We start from the raw sequence: 12500 nt of genomic DNA, 5'->3' as shown, positions 1-12500 counted from the left end.
TTTACCCCCCACCCCCACCCCCACCCCCCTCCCTGTAGGCAGCCATACTCCGTTTTCGGGGGGTGTATACTGGGTATGTTCTTGTTTCCATAACCCACCGAGCGCTGACATGGATTACAGGATTTTTAACGTGCGCATTTGATCATGTGCTTGCGTATACACACACGAAGCAGGTCTGCACATATGTCGACCTGGGAGATGGGAAAAATCTCCACCCTTTCACCCACGAGGCGCTGTTTCCGAGATTCGAACCCAGGACCCTGAGATAGACGGGCGCAATAGCCGAGAGGTTAAAGCGTTGGACTGTCAATCTGAGGGTCCCGGGTTCGAATCACGGTGACGGCGCCTGGTGGGAAAAAGGTGGAGATTTTTACGATCTCCCAGGTCAACATATGTGCAGACCTGCTAGTGCCTAAACCCCCTTCGTGTGTATACGCAAGCAGAAGATCAAATACGCACGTTAAAGATCCCGTAATCCATGTCAGCGTTCGGTGGGTTATGGAAACAAGAACATACCCAGCATGCACACCCCCGAAAACGGAGTATGGCTGCCTCCATGGCAGGGTAAAAACGGTCATACACGTAAAAGCCGACTCGTATGCATACGAGTGAACGTGGGAGTTGCAGCCCACGAACGCAGAAGAAGAAGAAGAAAGTCCAACGCTTTAACCACTCGGCTATTGCGCCCGTCTAGATCTCAGTTTCAAGACAGATGGTTCTGCTTATTAAAAGTATGTACAGGGATAGGCCTGTTTCGGCTGAATGATTACTACTTTGCCTTGTCGTGAATGGGAATTAGTGCATTCTTGATATCAACTGCACGCCCTAATTACTATTATGTTGTTGAAGGTCGTGAAAGAACTTCCATATGTTTCAGTTCGTGTTGACAGACTTGGAAGTGTATCTCGCTGTTGCGGTAATTGTTATGTTACAAACGTTATATTGATTTTTTTTTTAATGTTATATTTTTATGTCTTTAAAAAAAAAAAATTCTGTTATTCAGACGCAGTCAGCCGTTTCCATTTTTTTTTCTTCTTTTTGTGGAAACTTCGCGATCTGATTCAGTTGTCTAATTAATGAACGACATTGAGATAAAACAGGTGTGTGTGTGTGTGTGTGTGTGTGTGTGTGTGTGTGTGTGTGTGTGTGTGTGTAGGTCTGTGTACTTTCACACTTGTCTGTCTGATTGTTATCTTTTCTTTTATTCTTCTTTATTTTTCGGGGGTGGGGGTGGGGTGGGGGCGACGGGGGGCCTGGGGGGGGAGGGGGGGTTCTTTTCTTTCTTTTAACTTTGGTAGCACATAAAAGTTTAACGTAAATATGTACACAGGAAAGGAGAAGGGGAAAAAATGGACGAAACACACACACACACACACACACACACACACACACACACACACACACACACACACACACACCACCACCACACACAAGGAAACAAAAATGAAAAAAAAACAAAAAAAACAAACAAACATAATAACATTTTTTTTCTTTTTTTTTTTCTTTTGTGTTGCAGACGAACCACCCCGCTGTGTGTGTACAGTTCTGAGATGAAGCCTACAATGCTGGGTTAGGTATTCGCGGGGCCAGGGAAAGTTGAAACAACAACAGCAGCAAAGAACACGGAGCAGCATATGTCACTGCAAACGTCATTGCTGCCATGATGATCATCAGACAGGCCCGGGAGCTGCAGACACCTGCTGTGTTCAGGTTGGCAAAACGGTCCGAGCATGATACACTGAGTAGAGAATTAACATCTGGATCAAAGTCCAGTACCTTTGATTGATTATTCTTTCTTCTTCTGCGTTCACTCGTATGCACACGAGTGGGCTTTTACGTGTATGACCGTTTTTACCCCGCCATGTAGGCAGCCATACTCCGTTTTCCGGGGGTGTGCATGCTGGGTATGTTCTTGTTTCCATAACCCACCGAACGCTGACATGGATTAAAGGATCTTTAACGTGCGTTTTTGATCTTCTGCTTGCATATACACACGAAGGGGGTTCAGGCACTAGCAGTCTGCACATATGTTGACCTGGAGATCGTAAAAATCTCCACCCTTTACCCACCAGGCGCCGTCACCGTGATTCGAACCCGGGACCCTCAGAAACAGACATACCCAGCATGACAAAACCGAGGCCCCCGAAAACGAGCATGGCTGCCTCCAAGACACGGAAAAAACGGTCATACACGAAAACCACTCGTAGCAAACAGTGAACGTGGGATTGCAACCACTAAGCAGAGAAGAAGAAAGGGGGGTCCAGACGGGCGTTAACCACTCAGCGTATTGCGCCGTCAAGATCTGTTTCAGACAGGATGTTCCTGGGATAAAACGTATTACAGGGAAGGAAACCTGTTTGTAAAGAATATTAACTAACTTTTCTCGTGAATGGTGAATTAGTTGCAATCTTGATATCAACTGTTCATTCGCTATGTTACATTATTTGTTGAAGTCTGAAAACTCCATATGTTTCCGTCCGTCGTTGACACTTCGAAGTGTACTCCCGCTGTTGCGGTAATGTTAGTTCAAACGTTATATTACTTTTTTTTTCAATCTCTTATTTCCAGTGTCTTTTAATAAAAAAAAATTTAGTTATCAACCAGTCAAAGCCAGAATTTCCATTTTGATTCTTCTCCTTTGTGAAACTTCGCGAATCTGATTCATTGTCTAATTAAGGAAGCGAACATTGAGATTTAAAATAGTTGTGTGATTGTGCGTGGGTGGTGTGGTGTGGGTGGTGTGGTGTGTGTGTGTGTGTAGGTGGTACTATTCACAACGTACTGTAATATATATAATCTTATAACTATTTATTCTTCTTTGTTTTTCGGGTGGCCCTGGTGGGGCAAACAGTTGGACTGGACAGCGTGGGTGGGGGTTCTTTTCTTCTATTAAACTTTAGTAGCGATCATGAAAGTAGCGTAAATTGTAGACGGTAAGGGAGGGGAAAAAATGTGGAAACAACGCACAAACAGGTACACACACACACGCACACAACAATTTGCCTCCATTCCCCCCCACCACCCCACACACAACACAGCTCACCACACCAAGGAAACAAAAATGAAAACCATAAAAAAGCGGGTAACAAACAGCATAATAACATTTTTGATTATGATTTTGTAAAAATGATCACGCTTGATCCTGTTACAGGAATGTTTGAAATGGTTATATATATGGAGTGATGGCCTAGAGGTAACGCGTCCGCCTAGGAAGCGAGAGAATCTGAGCGCGCTGGTTCCAATCACGGCTCAGCCACCGATATTTTCTCCCCCTCCACTAGACCTTGAGTGGTGGTCTGGACGCTAGTCATTCGGATGAGACGATATAAACCGAGGTCCCGTGTGCTAGCATGCACTTAGCGCACGTAAAAGAACCCACGGCAACAAAAGGGTTGTTCCTGGAAAAACTCTGTAGAAAAATCCACTTCGATACGAAAAACAAATTTAATTGTACGCAGAAGAAAAAGGGGGGGTGGGGGTGGGGGGGAGTGGGGTGGCGCTGTTGTTTTGCGACGCGCTCTCCCTGGGGGAGAGCAGCCCGAATTTCACACAGAGAAATCTGTTGTGATAAAATGAAATACAAATACAAATATTACTCTCGGTACTTCTTCCTGTTGTAACCTCTGCTACCTTTTTTTTTGTGTGTGTGCATCTTTTACTGAATCAATCATCCCAACACCTCTACCCATCGCCCCACCTCCCACCCACCCCCCAAACCCCACCACGCCCGCACGCACATGTACTACCCCCATCCCCCTTCCTCCCCCACGTCTTATATTACGTACCTGTGAAAAGACGTTAAACTAAAGAAAGAAAGAGAAATTGAATGACCACTTACAACACGACAGAAACTTACCAAGAAGTATAATCATAATCAGGGTGAGGAATTGAGAATTCTGATTTCAAGTTCGTTGGAATTGAGCCACGGGTGGGGGTGGGTGGGTGGGGGCGCGGTGGGGGACAACTTGCCAAAGTAAACTAGATAATATACAAAACAAAAATAATAAAAACGTCAACCCGTGTGAGCGTGGACCCCATCATTACTCGCAAACAGTTATGATACTGAACAACGTGTCGTCTGTATCCTGAATTCTGCATGCAGAAAATAAAGGGATGTGTGTGTGTGTGTGTGTGTGTGTGTGTGTGTGTGTGTGTGTGTGTGTTGTGGGACATTGTTGTGAAAAGTCGACAGTCGTGGTTATAAGACGAGAAGCGGCATAAAACAATTATGACTGCACAGTTTTGCAAACACCCTGGTTATGAAATCCGGTTCACCCCTGAAAACAGAGTATGGCTGCCTTCATGGCGGGGTTAAAAACGGGTCATACACGTAAAAGCCCACTCGTGTACATACAAGTGAACGTGGGAGTTGCAGCCCACGCAGAATAATAAATCTGGTTGTTCAGTGCATTAAAAAAAAAGAAAAGAAAAGAAAAAAAAAGAGAGGTCTACATTGTTTGGGGGAGGAGGGGGTGAGGGAGGGGAGGTCACTTTCATTCTTCTTTTCTTTTACTTGAAATATATGTATATATATATATATTGCGGTCGAGGGTCGTGGAGGGGGAGGGGGGGATGGTGTGGGGACCGAAGAAGGGGTTGGTTGGATGAGGGCCGATCCCTTCCCCCCCCCCCACCCCTCCAAAAAAGCGAGTTGCTTACGAATGTGCTCAATGCGCTAGTGTGTCACTGTAGTAACACGTGCAATACACGTTTATATCACGTGCAGTGCACGTGTATATTTCTTGGGGATTGTCCACACACACACACACACACACACACACACACAGAGTGAAAAGCGTGATTTTACGATCGGGTGAGTATACTTGGTCTTTGGCACAGCTCAGATCGAAACGGTGACACTCCACGTCGGAAACGCAGTTCGCGATCTAAATCAATTTTGAACACAGGTCGTTGTAAAACATCCTCAGTTTTTCAGACCAACACCTGGATATTCTTTGCGTTCAGACTTCTTTTGCCAGTCTTTTGCAACTGTCCAACAGCAGGCACAAAAGTTTTGAACTTTTTATTTGTTTGTACCAGTACAGTTTGTGATAACATTATCGACCGGCTTTCAGAACAGAATTGTTCGTTCATTTTGTGTTCACAAAGCCCGACCAATGATAATATTCTGTTGAGCAGCGTCATTTGTGCAAAAACAAAAACAAAAAAAAACACTTTGCGTCCCATGTTGGCGGGTTGACCTGAGCACGACTTACTGTGACTTTTGTGACTTTGTGACTTTTGCACGTAACCGTCTCAAGCTTTTGATAAGCTTGTTATCTTCTTCGCTAAGGGCTCTTCGCTTTTCTCGTCAAAGGGTTAAGCGGACGAGGGTGTTTTGCAAGGAGGTTAGTGGAAGTTTGCCCAAACTGACTTGCAAAAACTGGGGGTAGAGAGAGACTAGAGAGAGAGAGAGGGTGGGGGCAGGGAGTGGGGGGGGGGGGGGGGGGGTGGCTGGGAAAGAAAGATAGGACAAGAGTGGGAGAAGCGTGTGCGTGGGTCAGTTTTAATCATTTTAAGTGAGCAACAGTTTAGGTTCGTGGCAAGTCGGGTCAGCCGCTTCGAGCACAAGAGAGACGCCGACAGCCAAAAGCTTCGTTTAGTTTTTTCAAGAGGCGGTGGTGGTGATGGTTGTTGATTCCCAAACTGCAGTCGTGGATGTCTTGTGATGATGGTGCAAGGTTCTTTCGCAAGGTCGTTGGTTGGCGTTCAAAGGGGGAGGGGGGGGACTCGTCTTTGCCTTTGCTCAGAGCTGCAAGTCCGTTGAGAAGCGGTGAGTCCGTGCATGACAAGTGTCTATGTCTATGTGTGTCTGTGTGTGTGTGTGTGTGTATCTGTCTCCAGCGGTGAGTCCGTGCATGACAAGTGTGTGTGTGTGTGTGTGTGTGTGTGTGTGTGTGTGTGTGTATGTGTGTGTGTGTGTGTCTGTCTGTCTGTCAGCCTGTCTGTCTGTCTGTCTGTCTCCAGCGGTGAGTCCGTGCATGACAAGTGTGTGTGTCTATCTATCTGTCTATCAGCCTGTCTATCTGTCTCTAGCGGTGAGTCAGTGCAAGGCAAGTGTCTGTGTGTCTGTCTGTTTGTCAGTCTGTCTGTCTATCTGTCTCCAGCGGTGAGTCCGTGCATGACAAGTGCGTGGGTCTGTCTATCTGTCTCTAGCGGTGAGTCAGTGCATGACAAGTGTCTGTGTCTGTCTGTCTGTCTGTCAGCATGTCTGTCTATCTGTCTCTAGCGGTGAGTCCGTGCATGACAAGTGTCTGTGTGTGTGTGTGTGTGTGTGTGTGTGTCTGTCTGTGTGTCTGTCTGTCAGCCTGTCTATCTGTCTCTAGCGGTGAGTCAGTGCATGACAAGTGTCTGTGTGTCTGTCTGTTTGTCAGTCTGTCTGTCTATCTGTCTCCAGCGGCGAGTCCGTGCATGACAAGTGTCTGTCTGTCTGTCTGTCAGCCTGTCTATCTGTCTCCAGCGGCGAGTCCGTGCATGACAAGTGTCTGTCTGTCTGTCAGCCTGTCTGTCTGTCTGTCTGTCTCCAGCGGTGAGTCCGTGCATGACAAGTGTCTGTCTGTCTGTCTGTCTGTCTGTCTGTCTATCTGTCTCCAGCGGTGAGTCCGTGCATGACAAGTGTCTGTCTATCAGCCTGTCTATCTGTCTCTAGCGGTGAGTCCGTGCATGACAAGTGTCTGTCTGTCTGTCTGTCTGTCTGTCTGTCTGTCTGTCTATCTGTCTCCAGCGGTGAGTCCGTGCATGACAAGTGCGTGGGTCTGTCTATCTGCCTCTAGCGGTGAGTCAGTGCATGACAAGTGTCTGTGTCTGTCTGTCTGTCTGTCAGCATGTCTGTCTGTCTCTAGCGGTGAGTCCGTGCATGACAAGTGTCTCTGTGTGTGTGTGTGTGTGTGTGTGTGTCTGTCTGTCTGTCAGTCTGTCTGTTTATCTGTCTCTAGCGGTGAGTCCATGCATGACAAGTGCCTGTGTCTGTCTGTCAGTCTGTCTGTCTATCTGTCTCCAGCGGTGAGTCCGTGCATGACAAGTGTCTGTGTCTGTCTGTCTGCCTGTCTGTCAGCCTGTCTGTCTGTCTGTCAGCATGTCTATCTGTCTTCAGCGGTGAGTCCGTGCATGACAAGTGTCTATGTCTGTGTCTGTCTGTCTGTCTGTCTGTCAGCCTGTCTGTTTATCTGTCTCCAGCGGTGAGTCCGTGCATGACAAGTGTCTGTGTCTGTGTGTCTGTCTATCAGCCTGTCTGTTTATCTGTCTCCAGCGGTGAGTCCGTGCATGACAAGTGCGTGGGTCTGTCTATCTGCCTCTAGCGGTGAGTCAGTGCATGACAAGTGTCTGTGTCTGTGTGTCTGTCTGTCTGTCTGTCTGTCTGTCTGTCTCTAGCGGTGAGTCCGTGCATGACAAGTGTCTGTGTGTGTGTGTCTGTCTGTCTGTGTGTCTGTCTGTCTGTCAGCCTGTCTGTCTATCTGTCTCTAGCGGTGAGTCAGTGCATGACAAGTGTCTGTGTGTCTGTCTGTCTGTCTGTCAGTCTGTCTGTCTATCTGTCTTCAGCGGTGAGTCCGTGCATGACAAGTGTCTGTGTCTGTGTGTCCGTCTCTGTCTGTATCTGTCTGTCTCTCTCTCTGTCTCTCTGTTTCTGTCTGCCCGTCTATCTGTCTCCCTCCCCCCTACCCCCTCTCTCTGTCTGTTTCTGTCTGATGTCTGTCTCCCTCTCTCTCTCTCTCCCCTCTCCCCTCTCTGTTTAAGTGTTTGCCCCCTCTGTCATTCTCTCTCTCTCTCTCTCTGCCTATCTATCTGTCTCTTTCATTCTCCCATACACCTTCTTTACTCCTCATCTTTCTCTCTGTCTCTGTCTCTCTCTGTGTCTCTGTTTCTTTCAATGTCTGTCCCCTCTGTTAGTCTCTGTCTATGTCTCTCTGCCTATCTATCTGTCTCTTTCATTCTCCCATACACCTTCTTTACTCCTCATCTTTCTCTCTGTCTCTGTCTCACTCTGTGTCTCTGTTTCTTTCAATGTCTGTCCCCTCTGTCAGTCTCTGTCTATGTCTATCAGTCTATCTGTCTTTTTCATTCTCTCATACACCTTCTGTACTCCTCTCATGTCTCTCTGTCTCTGTCTGTTTCTTTCAATGTCTGCCCCCTCTGTTAGTCTCTGTCTATATCTATCAGTTTCTCTGTATCTTCAGTTCTCTCATACACCTTCTTTACACCTTACCTGTCCCTCATTTGTATTTGTATTTCTCTTTTTATCACAACAGATTTCTCTGTGTGAAATTCGGGCTGCTCTGCCCCAGGGAGAGCGCGTCACTTCACAACAGCGCCACTCTTTTTTTTTTTTTTGTATTTTTTTCTGCGTGTAGTTTTATTTGCTTTTCCTATCGAAGTGAATTTTTCTACAGAATTCTGCCAGGAACAACCCTTTTGTTGCCGTGGGTTCTTTCACATGCGCTGAATGCATGCTGCACACGGGACCTCGGTTTATCGTCTCATCCGAATGACTAGCGTCCGGACCACCACTCAAGGTCCAGTGGAGGGGGGGGGGGGGGAGAAAATATCGGCGGCTAAGCCGTGATTGGAACCAGCGCGCTCAGATTCTTTCGCTTCCTAGGAGGACGCGTTACCTCTGGGCCATAACTCCCTTCTCCCCATCTCATTTCTCGTTCCCATCGCTTATTGTTTATTCATGGATTTATTGCATTGTTTCATGAATATTCGTACTTATCAGTTTCAGTTTCAGTAGCTCAAGGAGGCGTCACTGCGTTCGGACAAATCCATACACGCTACACCACATCTGCCAAGCAGATGCCTGACCAGCAGCGTAACCCAATAACGCGCTTAGTCAGGCCTTGAGAGAGAGAGAAGAAAAAAAGATAAATACATTAAAAAAAAAACTACTACTACTAATGATAATATGTATAAGGCACAAAAACTTGATGAAGTCAACTATCAGCGTACAAACAAACAAACAAAAATCGTAAAAGTGGTACTTATGTTTTGTGCATGTGTATGTACTTTTGATAATGTTGCTGTTGTGAAAGATTTGGCTTTTTTTCTTCTCTCTCTCTCTCTCTCTCTCTCTCTCTCTCTTTCTCTCTCTCTCCCAGAGGGCCGGATGTAAACAAGCACATTATGCTTATTGCATTGGCGTCTTGAAATAAGATTTAATTCTCTCTCTGTCTCTGTCTCTCTCTGTCTCTCTCTCTCTCTCTCTCTCTCTCTCTTGAGGGCTGGATGTAAGAGAAAGCAGCTATGCTAACTCCACTACCCTCGTGAAATAACAATTCGTTTAGTTTTGTTTCCTCTCTGTCTCTCTCTGTCTCTGTCTCTCTGTCTCTGTCTGTCTGTCTGTCTGTCTGTCTGTCTGTCTGTCTGTCTGTCTGTCTCTCTCTCTCTCTCTCTCTCTCTCTCTCTCTCTCTCAGCTGTTTTCCTTTTACATCAGTGAGTTGGCAGTGGAGGTATCAAAGAAGGGTAGACATGGAATACAGATGATACATACCTGGCGCAAGAGAATTGTTCTCAATGCTATTTGCTGATGATGTTGTTTCTCTTGTCTGACACACCCATAGGGTTACAAAATCAATGAAACGCCCTTAAGCAAGAAACAGACAGACTACAACTAACAGTAAATCTCGATAAGACCAATATTATAGTTTTCCGCAGTGGAGGTCATCTTTCGACTCATGAAAAATGGTGATAGGGAAATAAAAGTAACTAATACATATAAATATTTAGGAATGTTATTCACAACAAAATTGAGTTTGACGTCTGCGTAGGATGAAGCAAATAAGAAAAAGGGGGGGGGGGAAGGTGTAATCCATATTATAAAATCACTCAGGAGACTGCGTTCGACTGACGCACAGCTTTTTTGGAAACTTTTCGACAAACAAATTGAACCAGCATTGAACTACGGAGCGGAAATATGGGGACTCATGTCAAATAACCAAATGGAAAAGGTTCATACATTTGCAATGAAGCGCTTTCTTGGTGTCACATTACACTCATCAAACATTATAATGTATGGCGAAACCGGCAGGTACCCATTGCATATTAGATCAGTTATAAAATGCATAAAATATTGGCTCAAACTAACGAGACTGCCAACATCACGATTGTGTTGACAAGCATACGAGATGCTGCTGCTGCAAGAGGAGAAGGGCAAACAGAACTGGGTATTCCACATCAAGAAAACACTAACGGAACATGGATTCGGTCTTGTTTGGATGTGCCAAGGAGTAGGGCACGAGAGCGGCTTTGTATCGGAATTTAAAGATAGACTTATAGCATGCAGAGAGCAATGATAGGTATAAATGGTTCTGTTCATTTAAATCGATATTTCAAACAGAGAAGTATATCTGTGTGAAATTCGGGCTGCTGTCCCCAGGGAGAGCGCGTCGCTACACTACAGCGCCACCCCTTTTTTGGCATTTTTTCCTGCGTGCAGTTACATGTGTTTTTCCTATCGAAGTGGATTTTTCTACAGAATTTTGCCAGGAACAACCCTTTTGTTGCCGTGGGTTCTTTTACGTGCGCTAAGTGCATGCTGCACACGGGACTTCGGTTTATCGTCTCATCCGAATGACTAGCGTCCAGACCACCACTCAAGGTCCAGTGGAGGGGGAGAAGATATCGGCGGCTGAGCCGTGATTGGAACCAGCGCGCTCAGATTCTCTCGCTTCCTAGGCGGACGCGTTACCTCTAGGCCATCAGGCTAGGACAGGACTTTATATATAAAATTTTCTTGTTGTCCTGTTCATCGATATCTGTGTTGTGTTGTGACATGTTCCAAATAAAACACTGTTTAAACAAAAAAAAAAAAAATCACCCTCTGTTGACTAGGGAGAGAAGAGAGGAGGAATTTTGTTTGTCACACATGCTGGTTTGGTGATTACAGAAAGTTTGTTCAACGTATGAATTTTTTTTCACTTTTTTTGAGTGTTAATCGTTTGTTTGAAAGCGTTGGAGAAGAAGAAGCAGGGGGTGGGGTTGGGTTGGGTTGGGGGATGCATGGGGAGTTTGAAAGGGGGGTGGGTGGGTGAAGCTGGATAGATAGAGGGGGGGTGGGAGTGGAATCCAAGTTGAATATTGGAAATATATAGTGGGGGGTGGGGGGGGGGGGGGAGGAGAGAAGGGGAGCAACTGCTTTGCGCTGGTTAGTTGTCCACGTTTGTGTGTGTGTGTGTGTGTGTTGTTTTTTTTCTTCTAGATTTATTCATTTTTCTATGTGTTTTCCTTTGTTAGACACGTCATTTTCATTCTCTTTAAGAGGTTTTTTTGTTTGTTGTTGTCATGTTTACTGTCTCTTAGCAGGTGTTTACAGTTACAGACGGGTTTGAAATCAGGACGTGGTTTTAATAATAGACACGTGTCTCTAACAATAATCTGGAACAGATTTGCCTCGCCCCGTTCAACTCGGTACAGCAAACTTATTTTCGTCAATAGCTTTTTTCTTCTTTTTTTCTTCTTTTTTTTTTCTTCTTCTTTTTTCCTCCCTAAACCAGCAACAGCTTCAAAACATGTTCTATTTCGGACTATCTCTAAAAGGGGAAAATTGGTGGTGAGGGGGGTGGCGTGGGGTGACGTGGGGAAGGGGGGGGGGCTCTCTGAAGGATGGAGGAGGCTGAGAGGGATGAGGATGAGGATGAGGAGAGATTTGAGAGAGAGGGCGGGGAGAGGGAGAGAGAGGGAGGAGAGAGAGAGAAGAGAGAGACAGGGGAGACCGAGAGTGAGAGAGAGGGGTGGTGGTGGAGAGAAAAATGAGAGAGGAGAGGGACAGAGAGGGAGAGAGAGGCGAGAGAGGGGGGGGAGAGGGAGAAGCTTAAAGAGAGAGGATAGAGAGAAGAGAGAGAGAGGGAAGAGAGAGAGAGAGAGAAATAAAAGGAAAGGGGGATGAGATAGAAGGAGATAGAGAAGAGGGAGGGTGTGTTGAGAGAGAGAGAGAGAGAGAGAGCTGGAGGGAGATAGTGAGAGATATACATAGATACATAGGAGAGAGAGAGGGAGAGGCTGAGAGAGAGGAGAGAAAGAGTGTGTGTGTGTGTGTGTGAGAGAGAGAGAGAGAGAGAGAGAGAGAAAGCGAGAGAGAGGTTAGAAGGGGAGAGAGAGAGGGGGGGTTAGAAGGGAGAGAGAGGGGGGGGTTAGAAGGGAGAGAGAAAGCGAAGGAGAGAGGTTAGAAGGGGCACAGAGAGAGAGAGAGGAGAGAGAGAGAGACAGACAGACAGACAGAGAGAAGTTAGAAGAGAACACTGAACACTGAAGTTAGAAGAGAGAGAGACAGAGAGAGAGAGACAGAGGGAGAGAGAGACAGAGAAAGCGAGAGAGAGGTTAGAAGAGAGACAGAGACAGAGATGGGAGTGAGTGAGAGAGACAGACAGACAAACAGAGAGCAAAAAACAAAAAAAACAAACCCAATAAAGGGAAAGTTGTGTGATCAAAGAAGGCAGGAGAGAGAGAGACAGACAGAGAGAGTCAGCATGCCATGACCAACGAGAGCGGGGCAGTTTAACTCGGAGAG

General features: G+C 46.1%; 1 protein-coding gene across 1 annotated transcript in view; it reads left to right on the top strand.

Annotated features, from left to right (window-relative positions):
* Positions 1-5637: 5637 nt before the first annotated feature.
* Positions 5638-12500, top strand: part of LOC143284826 (dystroglycan 1-like) — a 151310-nt gene continuing 144447 nt past the window's right edge. The window contains exon 1 of the mRNA XM_076591881.1: positions 5638-5773. The gene's annotated coding sequence lies outside the window, so the exon portion shown is untranslated. The remainder of the gene's footprint in view (positions 5774-12500) is intronic.

Source organism: Babylonia areolata, chromosome 8 (assembly GCF_041734735.1).
Source record: "Babylonia areolata isolate BAREFJ2019XMU chromosome 8, ASM4173473v1, whole genome shotgun sequence".
NCBI classification, from domain to species: Eukaryota; Metazoa; Mollusca; class Gastropoda; order Neogastropoda; family Buccinidae; genus Babylonia; species Babylonia areolata.
The sequence above is the reverse complement of the archived record's forward strand: the minus strand, read 5'-3'. Positions and strand labels throughout refer to the sequence as shown.